Here is a 19,813-nt window from a genome sequence, read left to right as displayed (position 1 = left end):
TGAAGGTGGAAGCTACAACACACCATGCAGAGGGAGGAGAGATCCAGACCAACACGTAGCCAAGGAGGCAAAAGGAAACGAGAAGATTTTGGAGCTGGGGAGCCTGTCCAGGCAGAAGGTTTGGGGGCAGAGGCATCGGTGACGGTTCTGTGACTTACCCAAACCCTCAATGAGTTTCTCAGCCAGCATGAGCTAGAAACCTCTGGGCAGACAGCCCAGAAAAAGCTGAGCTCTGGACTAGCAAGAATGGTGCCTGAAGAGCAGATGAAGCAGAGGTTGTACGAGCCAGTTAAGAGCAAGGGCAGTGGGAAAAATTTACGTGAAATTTTTGTGTGCTGGGGATTGAGAGCAGCCCTTTGGAGGTGCTCCCCTCGCTGCCCAGGGGTCCCGCTCCCTTCACAAAGCAGTTTCTGACCACATTGCCTGCATCATCCCAGCCCATGTGTGTCCCCATGGAGATCCCTCAGCTTCATGGAGGTGAGAGCAGAAGTAGATGCTGGTTGAGGGAGGTGGAGAGCGGCTGTTTCACTGCTGCTGGCAAACACTTGGCACGTTGGATGTTTGGGGAAGCCCAGTTCTGCCAGGTGCCAAGCACCCACAACCCAGCACACTGAAGGAGAAAGGGAAGGACCTCGGTGTTCGGCCAGAGATGGCACTGGGCATTTCATGGTCATCCGAGCACAACAGCCATTTCCAGGGGTGTTCTCGGGTACAGGGGCAGGCTCTGCCGATGTTTTTCTAGCCCAATTCAACTTGGAAGTGTCTGTTTCGCACCTTGACATAGCTTGGCCCTGAGATTAATTCTGGAAGTGCAACAAAAATCCCCTCCAATAAACAAATTCACAATGATCCTAATGATGCCAACCTCTTTGGTTTTCCTTTGTAGCAACCAATGACGAAGCCACCTTGAGCTGTTTTTCCCCATCCTATTTCTGTCTCCATCTCCCATTTCCTTCTATCCAATATTACCTTCCAAATTCCAGCTCTGATCCTCAGATAATTCAAACATATTGCATTGCTTTAAGAACTGTGTTATTTTATCCCTTTCACCTGCCACTTTTCTTTTAGATAAACAGTCGTAACTCCCAACATATCACTTTAACTCTTAACTCTGGAAACACTTTAACACTTTAACTCTGGAAGTGGAACCAGAAGACTTTCACAAGGGAAACTCTCCTCTCTTCTTCTGTGCTTTATGCATTAAGCCAAGAGAAATGTCACCTGCTTTAGCATTGTCTTCATATCATTTTATTTAAGCTCTGTCTAATAATTTCACCAACTTCTAGGGTTATTGTAACTGTTCAGGCTGGACATGTGGTGTAAAGCTGTCTTAAATCCCAGCATCTTGTTGAGGATTACTTATTTCTCTAATACTTCCTGCCCCGACTATCACCTCTCAAGACTGGCCTTCAGCACCCAAAGACCTGATCTGCCCACAGGATCCCAGATTACAATACAGGCATACATTTCACCCATTCTCCATCCAAATGCAGTAGGCAAGGAAGCACCAAGATCAGGAACTGAGCAAAATGATTCCAAATGAGACGTGTTTTTCTGGTGCTCCTTCCATATCTCTGCCAGAATGCAAAGTCCATCCCTGTCCTCATTGTCAGATCTGAGCTCAAAGCTGCTCCAGCATCACCCACTGCACATCACCAGTGTCCAGGCAAACCAGAAACAACCTGTAGTGGAGTTGGGGAGCAACCAAAACACGGTGCAGAGGGAAAAAGTTGCAATCTAGAAATCCCTTTCCCCCCTACAAACAAAACTCAGGAGCACTTCACTTACCATTTTCACATCTGTCACTCAGGGATCACTGCTCTGCTCCTTGGACATAGCCATGCCTGCCCTGCTCAGGACCCAGATCCACCTCCTACAACCACAGGATCAGCTAAATCACCATCCTTCAGAACAGCTGATCCCCTATCTTCCCAGCCTGAACCACCTAAAAAACTGTTTTTTCCCCCAAATTTGCCTCCTTCAGGACACTAGACCAAAGGGATTTGGGGTCAGTTTGCTAAGTTAGGGCTTTTGCAGGGAAATCAGCCACCTTGCACAGTTTCTACGAGAGCCCAGAACTGACAACAGCCATTCAGGTGTGCTGCGAGGAGACCAGCAGTGAACGTCACCCTCTCCACCCCACAACAACCAGACCAACCCTGAGTGAGTCCTGCCGAAAATCCCACATTGGCCAACTGCTCCTCCCTGCTGGGAGCACCACAATGCACCAAAGCACAATGAAGATTAAGAGACCCTGGGCAAGTGTGTGTGAAGTGGGCAGGCAGCCACAGTGGTAGTAGGCAATGCTGGCTGCTGCAGGGCAAGCATCTGTCCAGCTGCCACTGCCAGCAGCCTGGTTCTCTGCCTCCCATAACAGCACCAACATGACCTGTTTGGCACCATCCCAGTCCAGAGGGAACGTGTCACGTAGGGGGCAGGCAAAGCAGTGCAGATAGAAGATGCTGAGAGTACAGCTTGAGTACCGCATGAAGGCATCTCCTGCTATTAACCAGAGGATGCAGCACTTTCTGGCACCCTTCTCCAGGGCCACCTTCACCATCAGACATCGTTTTGGGGAAGAATGGCCACAACACAAGGCTCTCGGGAGGTCTCACACTAACACAGACTCCTGGCCTCACCATGGGCCTCCACACCATACCCCCTTCCCAGTGGAAGCCCAAACACAGGCCCCAGAAGCCACCCGTGGGACCCAAGTACTGACATGAGGCGCAGCCAGTCAGAAACACCCCATGGCCTAGGGGCACCCCACAGCCCAGGAGCACCACACGGCCCTCCAAAAGCTGTCTCCCATGCCATGTACCTCAGGAGGCTGCCAGGAGGTGGCCAAGTTAACAGGGCCACTCCACACTGGGATCCACCCACCTCACCTAGGGTCACAGCCAATCCATGTCACTATGTTGCTCTGAGTCATCCACTTCCAGTCACTGAAACAGCCTCAAAGTTTGCACAGATGGTGCTTAATCTGAGTTTGGACAATGGACATTTGGGCTTTAAATGACAATTTCTAACCAAAAGCATAGGGGCAGAGGGGAGGCAGGGCAGGAGAGGCCACAGGCCAGCAGAGGATGGAGGTCAGCAAGAACAGTGAGCTAGACAATGCTCAGCACCCAGCAGGGATACAGGAGCTGGAGAGGCTCAGAGCAAGTCAATGCTAAATTCCAGTGGGATGAGGACCAACATTTAATGTCCTGCAGGGACCTAAGCCTGCCTGGAGCTTTCTGTCCTTGACCTCCCCATGCACAGCACCCAAGGGGTTGCTGTAGGTCAACAGCATGGCCCTGGCTGCAAGAGAGACAGTGGGGTGGTTGGTGGCCCCTTCCCAGACCACGTTCCAAAGGCCAGGACAGCACATGGCAGCTCCTCTTCCCGCCCTGTGTCCCATCCTGCTCTGGGAAAGCACAGGTCTCCATCAGCCCCCTTCCATCCCAAGCACAGCAAGCAACAGTGTTTGTTTTCCACGACTGGCCACGATACAGAACAATTCTCTGTCCAGCCAAAGGGCAGCACTCAGCACCCTGCAACATGTACCCAGGGCTCCTGTGCTGGCATGGCTGGAGGTCTCTGAAACACTCTGTACAATGTGTGGGGACACTGCTTTCAAGGCCTTTCCTCTCCTGGCCATGCTCAGCTGGACTCACATGGAGGAGGGGAATCAGACCCTTGAACACCACTACCCCAGGCCCGAGGCCTTTGCAGGACCAGATACCACGAGGTGGCAGGCACAGGGGCAGAGCAGTTCAGCGTGGGTGAGCAGAAACCCTCCTGCAGGGCAAAACCCTTCTCTCCCACCGCTCATCCTTCCCAGCCCCTAGCACCACGAGTCAGAGTTCCAGGGGTTTAAAGGCCAGCATTAGAGCAAAGCTGGGATGGGGCAGGGAGAGCCAACAGAGCTCAGCATGAGGACTGGGCAGTGGGGAAAGCCTCGCAGCAGGAGGTGCAGCAAATCCTGGGGGCTGATGGGTTAATGGACCCAACAGACAGATGCCCGTGGAGGGAGACACAGGGCAGGTGCTGGCATCCTATTACTGCTTTCCTGCCTCTCCCCTGCCAAATCCCCCTTCTCTAGCCCAGAAGAGATGGCATGGGGCAGGAACGGGGGGGGTGCTCCTTCTCCACAAAAATTACATCAGTCCCAGGGCTTCTGAGCAGCTGGGGCATGGCTGAGAAGCCTCCACTCTCTGCAAGTTATGTGGGGCTGACACAGCCGGGAGGCACTGAGGTCTCACAGCAGAGCAGAATGGGGCCAGCCCCCCCTCCCCCCCCAGCTGCGCTTGCTGTCCCCGCCACATGTTCACATCCATTCGACAGAGCCCTGCACTTCAGGAGCAATTAGCAGCAGAGTTGAACTAATTCCCCGCATGGCGGGTCCAACACAAACAGCGCGCGTGCTGGCCTGTGCCCCACACCTCTATGCACATTCACCTCTGTGTTTTGGAGGGCCAGGGCACCCCTGCCAAGAGCAACACAAATAACCCGCCGCTTCTCCAGGTTAAGAGGCAGCCCTGGAGGCTTGGAGTTTGGTGGCCAGGCTGCGCGCAGGCTCTGCAGCCAGCAGAAAGACGGCCTCTGTTAGCAGCCTGGGTCACGGCAGAGGCAGGCAACAAGGGTTCGAGTATTCGGGGCCTGTCCCCGAGGCCAGGCGCGAAGGAGGCAGCAGTGAGGGAGTCCCCTCATTGTGGCCCCCATGGAGCAGTGCTCTGGGGGCCGCTGGGGCAGAGGGAAGAAGGCACTTGCAAACAGCACCTGCAGGGTGTTTGTCCATCCCACGCAGGCACAGCCAAGGCTCCAGCAGCTGAAATAACAAGCAGAGGGGAATGCTGCCGGGCCCCCCTGCCTCAGCATTGGTCCCTGCTGCCAGGCCTAGGCACTGCTGGGTCGTGGGCTGGGGAGTCACCATGGTGAATTGAGGCTCACTCAATCCTACCTGGAGCCACAGACGCTCCTGGGTCTGGTGACAGGCCCCAGCAGTGTTTTGGGACTCGCCCAAGAACTCCTGCTCCCGTTTGAACCTCACGGTGCTGCAATGCAAGTGGGGCTGCCAGCTCCTTCTGAGGCGCGTTGCAATTTTTCAGGGCAAAAAGTTCAGAGTTGAGACTGCCCCCTCTGTGCCCTGTGGAGCTCACGCTGGCACCACCGCAGTTTAGCCATACCTGACCCTGTTTTGTAGTGTCCCTCTGCACAAAGGTACGACAGCCCTGGAAATGCATCTAAACCCAGCCCGGAGCCACGCACACCTGAGATGCCTCACAGCAAATCTGTCCTCAGCAGCTGCTGCAAACAGCAGGATCACGGAAAGGGAGTTCTCGTCCTGCAGCACAGCCACTCAGACAACGCTGGCCCACACATGCCAAGGATATAGGGCCAGAGCAGGGCAGGAGACTGCCTTCAAGGGCAAGCTGTACTCTGGTGCCTAGGAGAGAACATAGGACTTGTCCTGTGACAGTAAAGGGGCCCAGGGACTCCAGAAGACAAACTCACTGATGGCTGAAGATTGGAGTGGAGATGGCATCAAGTCCTTCCCCTAGCATCACAGCCCGCTTGGGGCCAGCTCTGACTGAAGCCCCCTAACACAGGGAGTGCACTACGAGGTCACATCACACCGAGCAGGTCGGGGCCACCTGCCCCGTGCAGTGAGAGGGCAGCAGCCCAGCACCCACCTGAGCCAGTGCACAAGGAGAGGAGCCAAGAGCAGCTGCAGGACAGCACCTCGCAGGGTCACAGCAGTGCCGAGCACCAGGTCAGTGTGTGCTGGGCATCCTACTCGGCCTCAGAAATGCTGCAACCCTGGTGCAGCAACTGCTCACTGCTCCTGTAGCTTAGGCCATAGCTCTCCCACCCAGCACCTAGGCAGGACTGTGCTGGGGGCACCCACTACAAGTGAAATGAGAGTTGCTTTACCAAGCATCAGTCTAGCAGTAGGCCCATATCCCCATCTCACACATGTGGCCAGGGACAAACATGTGCCTTCAAACACTCTCAGACAGGCAGAGGGTTGCTGTACTTCCCCAAAAGCCCCACGGCATAGCAGTGGGGTATCCACATCTACCCTGCAGAAACTGGGCTCACGCAGCCTGTCCAGACAAATGGACAGGCATCTCCAAGTGCCACAGGCACAGACAAGTCTTCAGACTCAGTATGCAAAGTCCTCTGCAAGCAGAGCTGTGCCTGGCCCGTTGGGACGCACTGCCAGAGACCTGGGCAGAGTGACCCCTCGTTCCAGACTCACTCTCACACATGCTGCAAAACCAAGACATGTGTCTCTATGAAAGCCCCCAGCTGCTGCACCATGCAGGTGATAGAGGTCCTGAGGTCAAGTTATTAAGCCTCCTATCTGATAAAACCCTTAAACTGCTCTGTGATCTTGGGCAGGCAACCCTATGGGGGAGCCTGGTGGGGAGGTAGAGGGACTTGAAGCGAATGATGCTGCACACTGAGGAGCTCCAGTGCTGCCAGAAGATGCCAAGGGCTGGTGAAGCTGCAGGAGACAGAGAGCCTGGGGGGCTGCCAGTGGGCTGGGAAGGCCTAGGGCACAAAGTAGCCCCTCTTTTGTCAGTGCCCAGCCCCTGGCTACTTGCCACCCCATGCCCACAGCTTTCAGGCCCTACTTCTCTGAATGCATTTGCAAAGCCAGAGGATAAGGAGGCAAGGGCAGAGGCTTGCAGATGAGGTGGATGGACACACGTTCTGGCCTCAATGGGCCATATCTGGCAGGACCAGGCTGTGCTTGAGTACTTAACCCCAGGGAACAGGGCTGGACCCAGTGCTTAGTGTCTCCCTCAGGAAGGGGAGCCACGTGTTTTCCACTTCTCCAGCACACCCAGTGGCTGGGTTCAGCTGTTGCTACATCCCCAGGGTCTCATCTTCAGCAGAATGGGCAAGAGGAGGAAACAGGAGGCCATAAAACATGAAACTTGCTCTGAGACTGGCTGTACAGACACCACACCAGTGCTGGCTCATTTCAGGAGTTCTGCCTCCCTGACACTCCTAGGACACCTGCCCAGCTATCTGCACCCTGCCTTCCAAGCCTCACACAAAGCTTTCATGGAAAAGAGAAAAGACAGGGCTCTTTACGGAGGAACAAACCTCCAAAAGCCACAAGCAGAGCTGGCTCCACAAGCTCCAGGCTGGCCGGGTCTGACCCGGTACGCATCACCACACATGGTACAGATTTCCACCAATTCGTTCTCCTCCCTAAAGGCATGGGACAGGTAACGAAGGAGCCAGAAACGTGGCTGCACTCAGATGCCTGCACTGAGAAAGTCTGGAGTAAGTCCCCAGCCCTCAGGTAGCACTGTGACCCCTACCAGGCTTACCTGAGCCTCCAACAAGCCTGGGTGCTGCAGGACTCTGGCCACCCGTTAGCACTGCCACACCTGCACCGCACCTCCACACATGCCTCCTTCTGCAGGGGGCTGGGACAGGCGGTGACTGTCACCTCTGGCCACAGCAAGAGGTCAATCAAAGCAATTTCAAGGCTGCCCTTACCTTGACTCTCTGCAGGGCAGAGATGGACAACGCTCCATGACACCAGGTCTGTTAGACAAGAACTGTTGTTCTCACACCCAAATTGCCACTGGTCACAAGACAGGAGAGGGGCCAGGTCCATTGTCTGGGTGGGCTGTTTAACAACAGCATGACACATTAACCCATGCCAGAGCCACAGCAGAAGGAAATTAGAAAGGAGCAGACTATGGACCAAGAGACACTTGAGACAAGTGAGATTAAAGCAGGAATCAAAGCCCAGGGGCTCTTCTGCAGATCCCAAGCCTGCTGCAGAGGTCTGAGGAAGGACCCGAGCAGGAAGCGGATCCCCACAGCATCACTCCAAGGCTTTCCTGCATTCACAGCCAGGCTTATCATCAAAGCAAGCATATCAGTGCTGGCACACAAGCACTGGATTTGTTGCCCTGCACTGTGGACACATCCAGTGGTCCAGATCTTTCCCCACTGCCCCCAGCAGGGTGAGGCAAGCATTAGCCTCAGCGAGAGCTGGGACTCTCTGCAGCACCACAGCCAGCACCAGACAGGCAACCCCAAGGCAAATCATCCTCCATACAGGGGTTGGGAGCAGGATGGGCTTGATCAAGTCACAGAATCAAAGCTCACAAGTTCATGAGCCCCCATGAGCAATACAGTCCCATTTTTAAAAGCAATACTGCTGTATAGGGACAGCAGCTGAGCTCTAGCCAGACACCATAGCCACATTTTCAAAGATCTTGCAGTTCTTCGAGACAGATTCAAGTCCAGAGAGATGTTCAGAGGCAGCTCTTTGGGCACCTAAGCATCTGCATCCATCAAGATCTTCAATTACTTTGGCATTTTACAGAAGTCTCATGCTCTGCAGCAGAAGTAGTGACATTCCCAGGTTCCCTGGACAAGTGTTGCCCAGAAACAGTCATTTGGAGCTGGCAGCAGCTCTTCCACATCACCCAGGATACATCAGTCTGGCACATCCAAGCTTCCTCACTCTCAGGAGAGGGAAGATGCTCCCACTGTTTTGCTGAACCCTCAGAAGTCCCAGCTCACAGACCTGAGCAGCATCTTCTCTTTGCACAAGATCATGAAAAGGTCCAGGAGCCAAAGCTGGAAGAGGGATCAGTCTCGCGACAGCGCCCTTGCTGGGACAAGTCTGTTCCATCTACCTCCACAATTTCATTTACTGAAGAGGCTGAACCACTGCAGGCTCACTGGGGGAAACAGCAAAGCAGAGACACGGACAGAGCAAGCTGAACACGTCGGAGGCTTCACAGAATCACAGAATCATCTAGGTTGGAAGAGACCTCCAAGATCACCGAGTCCAACCCCTGACCTAACACTAACAAGTCCTCCACACAACCATGTCACTGAGCTCTACATCTAAACGTCTTTTAAAGACCTTCAGGGATGGTGACTCCACCACTTCCCTGGGCAGCCTGTTCCAGTGTCTAACAACCCTTTCGGTAAAGAAGTTCTTCCTAACATCTAACCTAAAACTCCCCTGGTGCAACTTTAGCCCATTCCCCCTCATCCTGTTGCCAGGCACATGGGAGAACAGGACAACCCCCACCTCGCTACAGCCTCCTTCAAGGTACCTGTAGAGAACAATAATGTTGCCCCTGAGCCTCCTTTTCTCCAGGCTGAACAACCCCAGCAACCTCAGCTGCTCCTCGTAGGACTTGTTCTCCAGGCCCCTCACCAGCTTCGTTGCCCTTCTCTGGACTTGCTTGAGCACCTCAATGTCCTTCTTGTAGCGAGGGGCCCAAAACTGAACACAGTGCTCGAGGTGCGGCCTCACCAGAGCCGAGTACAGGGGGACGATCACCTCCCTAGCCCTGCTGGTCACACTGTTTCTGATACAAGCCAGGATGCTGTTGGCTTTCTTGGCCACCTGAGCACACTGCTGGCTCATACGCAGCCAACTGTCCACCAATACTCCCAGGTCCTTCTCTGCCTGGCAGCTCTCCAACCACTCATCTCCCAGCCTGTAGCTCTGCTTGGGGTTGTTGTGCCCCAGGTGCAGGACCCGGCACTAGGCCTTGTTGAACTTCATACAGTTGGCCTCAGCCTATCCAGATCCTCCTGCAGAGCCTTCCTACCCTTGAGCAGATCGACACACGCGCATAGCTTGGTGTCATCTGCAAACTTACTGAGGGTGCACTCGATCCCCTCATCCAGATCACCGATAAAAATATTAAAGAGGACTGGCCCTAGTACTGAGCCCTGGGGGACTCTAGTGACCAGCCTCCAGCTGGATTTGACTACACTCACCACAACTCTTTGGGCCTGGCTATCCAGCCAGTTTCTAACCCAATGAAGCATACGCCAGCCCAAGCCATGAGCAGCCAATTGCTTGCTGCAAGGAAGGAGGTGAGGAAGTGTGTGGGCAGCATCACAGCAGGAATAAGGGGCACCTGAGAGGGACTCAGCACCTTCTGCCTGCCCAATGCAGAATCTACACCCCCGGGGACACAGCCCTGGGGCAAGCAGGCACTAAGGAAGCAGGCAGATGAGCCCTTCCAGCAGCTGGGGAGATGCAGGGAGACCCATGTGGCTCAGCACAGTACATCGGGGCAAGCAAACTCCTGCTCAACCTCCTCACTTCTCTCCTCTTCCTCCTGATCCTCTCTAAACTTAGGCCGGGTTCAACGGGAGGAAGCCAAAAGCAACAGAGCCGAGGCTGCTCCCTGAGCCTGGCGACAGCAGGCGCCCAGCTGGATGCTGCTAATTCGGACGCTCTCTGTTGATGGCGGAGCCCCGGCGCAGTTGTAAACAGCTTGGCAGTTTGTACACTCCCCAGTATCAATGTTATACAAAGGAGCTGGAAATGTAAATGATTGCACTAGACCTACAGCCGGTGGCTGCTGGTGCACAGACGGCCCCTGGTAAAAAAAAAAAAAAAAAAAAAAAGAAAAAAAAACTCCAGCTCGCTTCTTGGCACTGTGAAGCAGGCCTGACTGTGGCCAGGAGCAGGGAGCAAACCTTTTACGTGTTTGCCATCTAGCGGGCTTGGGAAACCCTGCACAGAGGCACTGCCCTGGGGTACGAAGCCCCACTGGGCACAGGATTGGCACCGAGTCTCTGTGATTTAGCAAAGGCAGACCAATTCAGTCACTGCTCATCCCACTGATGCTCTGCAATGAAGTGAGGCAAGGGGGTCGGACCCAGATGCTGCAAAGCATCCTGCTGCTGCAATTCCAGCTCCTGAGATAACATCGTGGGGCAAGACAACCTCCATCAGGGCAGGGGCTGTACCCACGTGCTGGGAGCCTGCAAATCCAGCACAGGACTGTTGAAGCAGACATCTCAAGAAAGGAAGGATGCCACATGCATTGCATCTGCTTTGTCTGTTTGCAGAAGGGACCACATACGATTTCTTTATTTTTTTTTAATTTTTTTTTTTTTTTTTTTTTTTTTTTAAATCAGCCATTTCAAGGGAAAGGAGCTTCACATTTCCAGGACATTCCCAGCCAGCTTGGCTGCTGGCTCAATTAAAGACCATTTGGGCTATGTATGCCTATGAAGGCTGCAGCCCCAGAGCCCACTCAAGTGCCTTTAGGATTGTAAAGAAAAGGGGACATAAAAAGGGAAGAAAGGAAAACACACTCCACTATGTCATGGCACTAACAAGTAAACTGTTCTAATTTTCACCCAAGTAACAATTCCGAAAGAAGAAAAAAAGTTTGTTCAGCTGTAGTTAAGGTTGAGCAAACAACGCTAATCACTTTTGCTTTACCTCTTGGAAAAGGCTCTAGAAGAGCATTAGAGCCTTTAAAAAATAATAAAAATAAATAAATAAACAAACAGTACCAACTCTGAACCATTCGGAAAGCTCTGAGGAGCTGGTGATGTTTCACACACACCCCCAGGAGGGTGGTTTAAAAGCCTGTGTCCTGGAGCAGGCAGCCAGCCCAGCTCTCCCACACCTGCTCGGGAGGTTGTGGTGAGGTCTGCCCAGCCTCACCAGCACATTTGCAGCCTCCAAAAGGCTTCAACCCATCCGCACACCACCCCATGGGAAGGACAGGGCAGCAAAAGCTTTGTGACCATGGCAGGTGCCTTTGTAAGGCACAACTGCTGGCAGATCCCATGGCACCCCAGGCATCTGCAGGGCACCTTGAGCACAGGGGATCTGCTGCTCAGCTGTGTCCCACTGCCCGCATCACTGCTGGCATCCCTTGCTCCGCAAGGCTCCCTACGGAGGGCGCCTGCAGGTCCCACTCCAGGGAACAAAGATTTAAGGGGCAGCTCAAAAGGGCTATGGGCAAAACCAGGGCATGGGGAAGAACGGAAGAAAGCTGGTGAGTGGGGGCAGACAGCAATTACAGAGGACACAAGGCAGGTAGAAGGAAGGGGAACCTTTAGGTACAACAGAAGAGGAACAGAGTCAGAGGGTACGAGGAAGGCAAAGAGGGAACTAACACATGGGGAAGGAAAGGCAGAGGGAAGTGACAGGAGCCTCCAAATGCCTCCTCCAGCCTCCCAGGGACGATTTGTGACAGTGCAGGGATTGCCTGGGATTTACCGGAGCAGTGGAAGCCTCTTTGGGAACACCAGGCTGGTCCCAAGCTGCTCCTTTTTGCTCACTTGTCAACCCCAGCAGGCCCTGCTCACCCCAGAGGCCAGGCTCACACCACCTCCCTCAGACCTCACTGCTGCCTCTGGTCCCTTCCAGCCTCACCCACAGCTCCAGGGACGGCACCACAGTCACCCTGCGTCCAACAAACACGAGGAGAACAGAGAGCCTCTGTCCCAGGCGCTGGATCGAGTCCCGGGAAAAGCTGCCATGAGCACGAAGGCAGGGACAGCATCGCAGCTGATGCTGCGGAGAGGTTAGTGGCAGGGGTCCCGATGACCCCTGGGCCAAGCAGCAGTGACAAACTCCAGGTTGTGTCTTGCAACCAACTGTCCCCACGCGTCCCCCGCTGTGAAGGAGGTGACAAATTACCGTCTTTGTTATTGGAGCGCATACCAAATCAGGGGGATCAGTATTTGTCAGACGAGGGAAGAAAAATATATTGCGCAAAACATTACAAGGTTTATTTTAAGAGCTTTAAAAATCAGTCAGTGCCAGGTTCATAAGCACCTCTTGGGACAGTTGGTCCTGGTTTGCTATAAGAGGCTTATTTTTCTTTTTTTTTTTTTTTTTTTAAAGTCTTCTCCCCTCTTTTTACTTTAACACAAACAAAAAAGCCTGCTGCCTCCAGTGCACCAGTAACAATGCCAGCCCTATGGGAGGACAAGTGCTGTGCTAAGCAGTGCCAGCTTTACCCCAGCCTTAGGAAGAGACACAAGCTCCTGCAGCATGCTGAGCTACCTCAGCTAAATTCAGGGGGATCACCTCAGACAGTGGCACAAACCAGCTCTCCCTCTTGTGAGGAAGCCTCCACAATTCCAGTGATCAAAGGGAAATGCTGCAGTAAGCCTGAATAACAGGCAGGACACCTGCATGCCACCACAAGATGAGGCTGTTTCACTTCCAGGAACACCACCTGAAGGGCCACATCCTGAACGAATCCCCGCAGAGGTGCAGAGGTATCGCAGCACACACCTCTCTGGGTCACCTCTGGCTCTGGAGATGAATCGTGCTTTGCCACCAGTCCCAGCTCCTCCAGTGACTGCATTTCTGTGAAAATCCTGCTAATGCCTATCACAGCAGAGGCAGTTTAGCTTTATCATCCTCAGAAGGGGTTTTTTACCCTCAAAAACACTTCCAGTGCTCCCCAGCCCCATAAAAATCATGCCTATGGCTAGCAATCCCTGCCTGGCTTAACCCCAGAGCCCTGCTCCTGATGCAGAAAAAGGCAGTGTTACAGAAAAGGCTTTCTTCTTATGCTTGAGCCAGATCTTCAGCTGCTAGGAAGCTGCAATTACTCTGAGTTACACCGAATGAAGGGAACAGATGCTCCAGAGGACAAGGCAAATGATCTGCCTGCATCCTGCCATCCGGAGTGAGACACTGCCACCATGCAGGATGGAGGTTTCCAGAGCTGCACCCCAAGGACGTGGGACAAGGGCAGTGACCGCACAACTGTACCTGCCCACCAGCCCTTCTGCCTCTTCCTGCACCTGCGTTTTGGGAAGCCTCCTGGCTCTTCCTCCGCAGCCACACTGCTCAGGCACAGCCAGCACAGGACTGCAAAGGAAGAACAGAAATTCTCCCCTTTCCCCACGCATGCTTTGGTGAGCATCACCACCCCAAAGAGTTGCTGATATCCTCCAACAGGTTGAACACTGACTTCTCAGTGTCCTGGACCCGTACAGAAACTTATCCAGGAAAGAGGAGCCAGTTTTGATGAACCAGTTTCAATGACTATTTCAGCAGCAGCATTTGGGATTCCTTCACTGCTGGGACATCTGGAGGCACCCTGCTGATGTCCCACGTTTTTATACAGCTCATCCCCTCTAACTACTGCTGGGGAAATACGACCTCACCAGGCAATGGGTGGGAATATCTGGGGTCAGCCCAGCAGGAGTACGCTACACAAACCTGCACAACGTTAGTCCAACTCTGACCAGTCACCAGCAGAAGTATAGATGGGGACAATACACTCACTGTATACTTAGGGGCTTGGGCTTCGGCTTTCTGCTTGCACATTTACAGCCACAGCTCTTTTACACAAGTGCTTCTATAGCCTGAGAAACACAGCACGTGGATGCACAGAAGGATCAAGCAGATGAACGCACACCTCATACGTGCAGGTGGTAACACCACGCTGTGCTAACACAACCCGTAGCAGCACCTTGATTTTCTCAAAACCAAGGAAAAGCTAGAAACGCACAAGTAACAAGAGGAAGTATTTTCACAGAAGCATAAATCCTAAAGTCAGGAAACTGAGATGTAAAAATGAAGCAGGTATTATAGCTTATATACTTTTAGTAATAGTATAGCTTATACTTTTTAGTAATATACTATTACTGCTTATATAGCCTATCCCAGCACAAATACTGGTGGCAAGGGTGGTATTAAAGATGACAGTAAATCTGCGCTACACAGCTCAAGCCCATTTCTTATCAGAGCCCAGGAGGAAGTGCTTTAAGGCCTCTGACCTGCACCTGCCCAGTTCTGTACCCCTACACCCCGCCCTGAAACACCCAGCCAGTCATCCCCAACGCAGGGCACCAAGCTCTGGGGTTCTTCCAGCTGATTCATTCAGCTCTCATCCAGCTTTGCAAGCTGCCAACATGACCCAGGCAGCCCTGCCAGCTGTCTTGAACGCCCCGAGGGCTGCTGGAGTCAAGTCCCCAGTGTCCCACACCGCTGCAAGCACTGCTCACCTCCAGAAGCCCGCCGAGTGCGGTGCTGGGAGCACTGCTCCCACATCCTGCAGCAGCCCTTGCAGGAGGCTGACGTCAGTAAAATGGGCTGATTTTTCATTTCAGCCATCCAGTCTGAAACCACCAGAGGGCAGCTTGAAACGGAACCATTTAAGGGCTGCCCACAGGAAATACTCCATTTCCGAGCACCCAAAGCTGCTTGCCCAGGTATGGCACAATAGGTTAAACGCAGCCCACCACACACTGCCTGCCTTCGGGTGCAGTGAGCTGAGCATTAATGGCTCAGGGAAGGCCCCTACCTGGCTGCAAAGCGGTTCTAGGGACCTTTAGGTCTTTTTGGTCCTTAGCAGCAATGTTCCCTATTAAAGCTTACCTTGACAATCCAGGCCAAAGAAAACCTTGGGGAAAGCAAAATACTTCACTAGCTTCCAGGGATCACTAGATAAGGGGTAATCCAACAAACACGCTGCCTTTGTTACTGGCAACCTCCAACAAAGCAGAGAAGCAGGCAGAGGGCACCCACATCAGGCCAGACCTAAAAACACAAAAATCTATATCCAAGAGTTATCAAAATCAGACCGGAGTCCTGCCGCAGCATGGGGAGTTTCACTCCCCTACCACCATCCAGATGTCCTCTGTCTGGGACAAGGGCTTCCCCCCACACCAGGCTATTTATCCAGGTCCAGGCAGATGCCAAATGTTCTTCTCGATTTTACCTCACTACAGCGAGCAGGAGCTGACCTGTAAGCATCAGAAAGAATCCCAAGGAAGAAAAGGGAGGAGGTCCTGGACTCACTGGTATGTCTATGGCAGGGCAGCAGGATCTCTCGCTAAGATAACCTGGCTGTTGAGCTTGAGCCTGTGCCCTGTTACCAGTTTCTTGCACAATCCTGGACAAGTCATTTAGGGCAGGAGTTCACAAAGCTGTTGGTTGGTTGGAGCTCCTGTGATCAGGCTTCTCCCAGGCGGGGTTTCAGGAACTGATTCAGCTCACGAAAAGGACAGCTCACAGTGGGAACTAAGGGAACTAAGCCAGCAGAAATACACCACCAGGAAAAGAGCCCTGCTCCTTTTGCCAGCCAGAAGAGATTTATTCTTAGTTTAACCGCTTTATGATTCCTTTTTACAGTTTCAGAAGCAGTAATTTCCTCTTATGTGCTTGATCCTCTCCATGAAACTTAAGTCCTTAACAAGGTGCCCAGGCATTCAAGCAGTGACTTGCAGGCTTCAGATGGACCAGAGGAGGAAGAGAAGCAACAGGGAGGAACGTTTCTTGGAGGAAGACAAGTGTAGGTGGCAGGGGAAAGCAAAGCAGTGCACCTCCCCAGCACAGGACCCCAGGTAAAACAGCCATGCAGGAAGACAAGCCGGTGAGCATGAGTTAAGGCTACAGGAAGGCTGGGTCTGGGCAGTGCTGACAACAGCACTCTCTGTCCCACTCAGTCTGTTTTGAAAAGGAGGCAGCTGCTACCAGCTGCAAAGCAAGGCCTAGATGGTGGCCAAGTAGCAGAGGACATTGCTGTCTCTTGGGACCATGCCAAAATCATCAGTCTGTTTTTAGCTGCATCTACAGCAGCAAATGGCAGAGACAACAGGAACGTGTTCACCAAGTGAAACCATACCCAGCAGTAACCACACGTTTTTTTGGGTGGCCTTCAAACTCACTCTAGCCAGGTCCCACAGACACAAACCCAGTGAACTGATGAAGTACAATATCCAATTCAAACACGCTAGAGACATGGGCTCGCTTGCTCTTGCCCATTTCCCCGTGGGGCCCCAGGAAGCTGTGCACACTGAGGAAGCAGTGGTGCTGCTGAGCAGCTGCACTAGGACAGGGAGAGGCTCGATGCGAGGCTGCTCGCAGGACAGCACAGGAGGGGACACTTCCCTCCTGTCCTCCCAGCCCAGGGGCTGCCATGTTTGCAGTGTACACCTAACACAACTCCAGCTAGCATGCTCTGGGATGTTAACCAGAACGCATGGCTTACGGACAGCTTGGAGATTGGCTTCAAAAGCACACTGACCTGACTTAACTGATGAAGGTGGCTGCACCTCATCCCATCTCCCCCCAGGAGCCCACTAAGGAAGGAAGAGCAGACAGACACAAATCAAGCAGAGTGCACACAACAAAGACAGCCATGCCAGGTCAGATGAGGCAGCACACTGATAACAGGTAGCATTTGCTAAGTGGTGCACTGCCATTTGACCCATGCCAAAAAACATGCTCCAAAGGTGCTGGTAAAGATGCAGTTGCACCTCAGAGGTCTTATCAAGCATGCGCATCTTTCCTTGCACAACGTGCTTAAGCATAAGGCACACCACTGACAGCAAGAATGAGCACATTACTCAGAAGAAAAGGGAGAACAGGATTAAAGAGTGACTGAACAGATTAACACCTTCCTGGGAAAGCTGCAGAACTCTGTCTCCCTATCCAGCTCCAAGAGGCTTAAGAAAAGAAGATCCCAGCTGCAGATAGAGTAGCAAACACCACAGCAAACATGCCCTTAACTGTGAAACAGCTTCCCCTAAAACCGCTGGACTTGACAGAGCAAACATAGTAGCTCCTGGGCTGGAAGGACAGGAGGGAAGCATCCCCTCCTGTGCTGTTCTGGGAGCAGCTTCACACCAAGCCCTGCCCTGCTTCCACGGCATGCACTGCTTCCTGCACAGCTCCACAGGGAAACAGGCAAGGGACAGAGAGAGAAGGCTCCTCACTTCTGTAATGTTCCTGATGGCACATCATGGGGATGCTGGCAGAAGAAGAAACAGCCATCAGTGTGACACGATATTAGCATCAATTTGAATTATCGCAGCCAGAGATGATGCCTGCTCCCAGAGCTACAGAAACAGCAGGGTTAGGTAAATCAGCTTACACGTGGTAGGGAATTTCCACACATTAACTGAATCAGCAAGGAAGGGACAGAGCACAAGGGTGTGCCAAAATCATCTCCTGCTAGGGACAGGTGGCAACTGCTGCCCTGCAGCTCAGCAGTCATCACCCCTGGATTCCAACCTCATTTTGGATTTCTGATGTAAGCATGTCTCTTAAAAGAAAGGCAGGACTTACACTAAATACTTGCCTATTAGTTGATAGTCTTCAACTTCCATATTTCAACTCGAACAACTGTACAGTGGGAAAACAAACTGATTCATGCCACTTGTCACCACAGCACACATGTTTACATGATACAGCCAAACTGGTCAGACTGTGTGTGCTCCCACCTCCTCCCTACGCCTCCACTCTGGCTCTCCTCTTACCTCCTTCCTTGCAGTGGTTTTGGTACCAGACTGACCACAAAAATAAGCACTAGAGTCCACTAGTTCAGCAGGAAGAGTATCCTGCAAGGTGTTTTTCCATGCAATTAGTGAATGTAATCATCTCCTGGTATAGCCAAACAGAGTTTGTGTGGGCGGGCAGCTGAGGCAGCGACAGTCACTGCTCCAGAGACACCAAGCAGCTGCTCAGGATACAAAGCCACTTGCTTGAAGCAACCAACAGAAACAAGAGCTCCATTCGCAATCTGCTTTTAAGCAAACTGATTTAACATTAGGAATTAAAGGATTCACATGAGAGCCTAACTGAAAAAACAGAATTCACTAACCTGTATTTTTGTGCAGGAAGAAGTAGCTGCTTAGCAGAACAGGTACATGGCTGACCAACAGGTCTCATTAGGAGAGTACTGGGCATCCCAGCCACTGGAACTGAGGCATTAAACAAGAACCTGCTCTGTGCTTTCCATGCAGCCTTCAGCCCTTTGAGAAGTTTTAATACAATTCTCAGATGCCTTCCCATCACACTTTTTGCCCTTTACAAGAGCCACTGCTAACACAGGGAGCACTTGGTTCAAAAGCCAGCTCAGACCATGTACTACTTGCACTAGTAGTTAGCTATTATGGGTACCTTGAGTCTTCTCAGGCAAGAAAGCTGATAGCATGGGGCTGTGGGCGCATCTTGGGATAGGCAACTACTCTACTATAAAAGCAGTAACACAAGGCAATTGCAGCCCAAGCCACATACTAGCTTGCCACACCAGTATCAATGGAAGTTCCCAAGTCCTCCCGCTGCATTTAAGACCTTTGCTTTCAAATCCGCTAGCCAAAAATGGCAAACCCAAAAGGGGATAAGAGTGGTTTCTCCACTACCACCACTTTTACCAAACCCAGCGACACAAAGCACACCTCCCAGCCCTGGCTTGGGAGGGACCTCACCACTTAGCTGAACAGAAAGGACATGGTGTGAAAGAGCCCCCAAGCTAAACCATTTGAGCTTGTTGAGCCAATTCTAGCACTTTGTCCTCTCTCTGGACTGGGACAGCTATATACCAACATAAGCTATCAGCCAAACCTCCACAAAGCTAACGCAACACAGAGGAAGGAAGCAGCAGCACTCTGGAGAGGTTTTTTTCCATCATCTAGCACCTTAAGGATTTCCTCCAGAGCCAAGTTTAGCCATGTGACACCTGAACAACAAGCACGGCCTGTTTGATTAGCCAAACTGACCTGGAGGAAAGGACTGGCACAAGTCACTGCCAGAAAATACATGCAGGAGGATCAGCTATAGGCAACTTTGTATCCAAGACCAAAAACCTTTGGCAGAGTAAACCTGCTACTTGAAAGCAAAAGTCCTAAAGGACTCTCCTTGCATTTCAGAGGGAATTTCCCACCTGATTTCATGCAAGCAATCCTTTGGCCACTTTGGCCTGGCTGCCAACTTTAGACATTAATTAGATAGAGCAACTGGAGGATGTAGGAGCCCATCTGAGCCTGCTGTAAGCAAAAGGAACAGCCACCAGTGCTGGGCTGTCAGTGAGCATCACACACAGCAGTACCGTCAGCTGCGAGCCAGAGAGCTACAGACAACTCTCCCCGCAGAAGACAACAACTAAAAACTAAACTGCAAAGCTGAACAGCAGCACTAATTGCTAAAAAGTGAAAAGCTCATGTTTTACGCTGAGCTTCTGGATTACAGTACCCAAAAGTCAGCTTCTTAAATTACAAGTTACCTTCAACGAAGCTCTTTGGAGTATGTTTTTAGTAA

The sequence above is a fragment of the Anas platyrhynchos genome, chromosome 22 (assembly GCF_047663525.1).
Source record: "Anas platyrhynchos isolate ZD024472 breed Pekin duck chromosome 22, IASCAAS_PekinDuck_T2T, whole genome shotgun sequence".
In the NCBI taxonomy this organism is placed as follows: domain Eukaryota; kingdom Metazoa; phylum Chordata; class Aves; order Anseriformes; family Anatidae; genus Anas; species Anas platyrhynchos.
Note: the sequence above shows the minus strand (reverse complement) of the source record.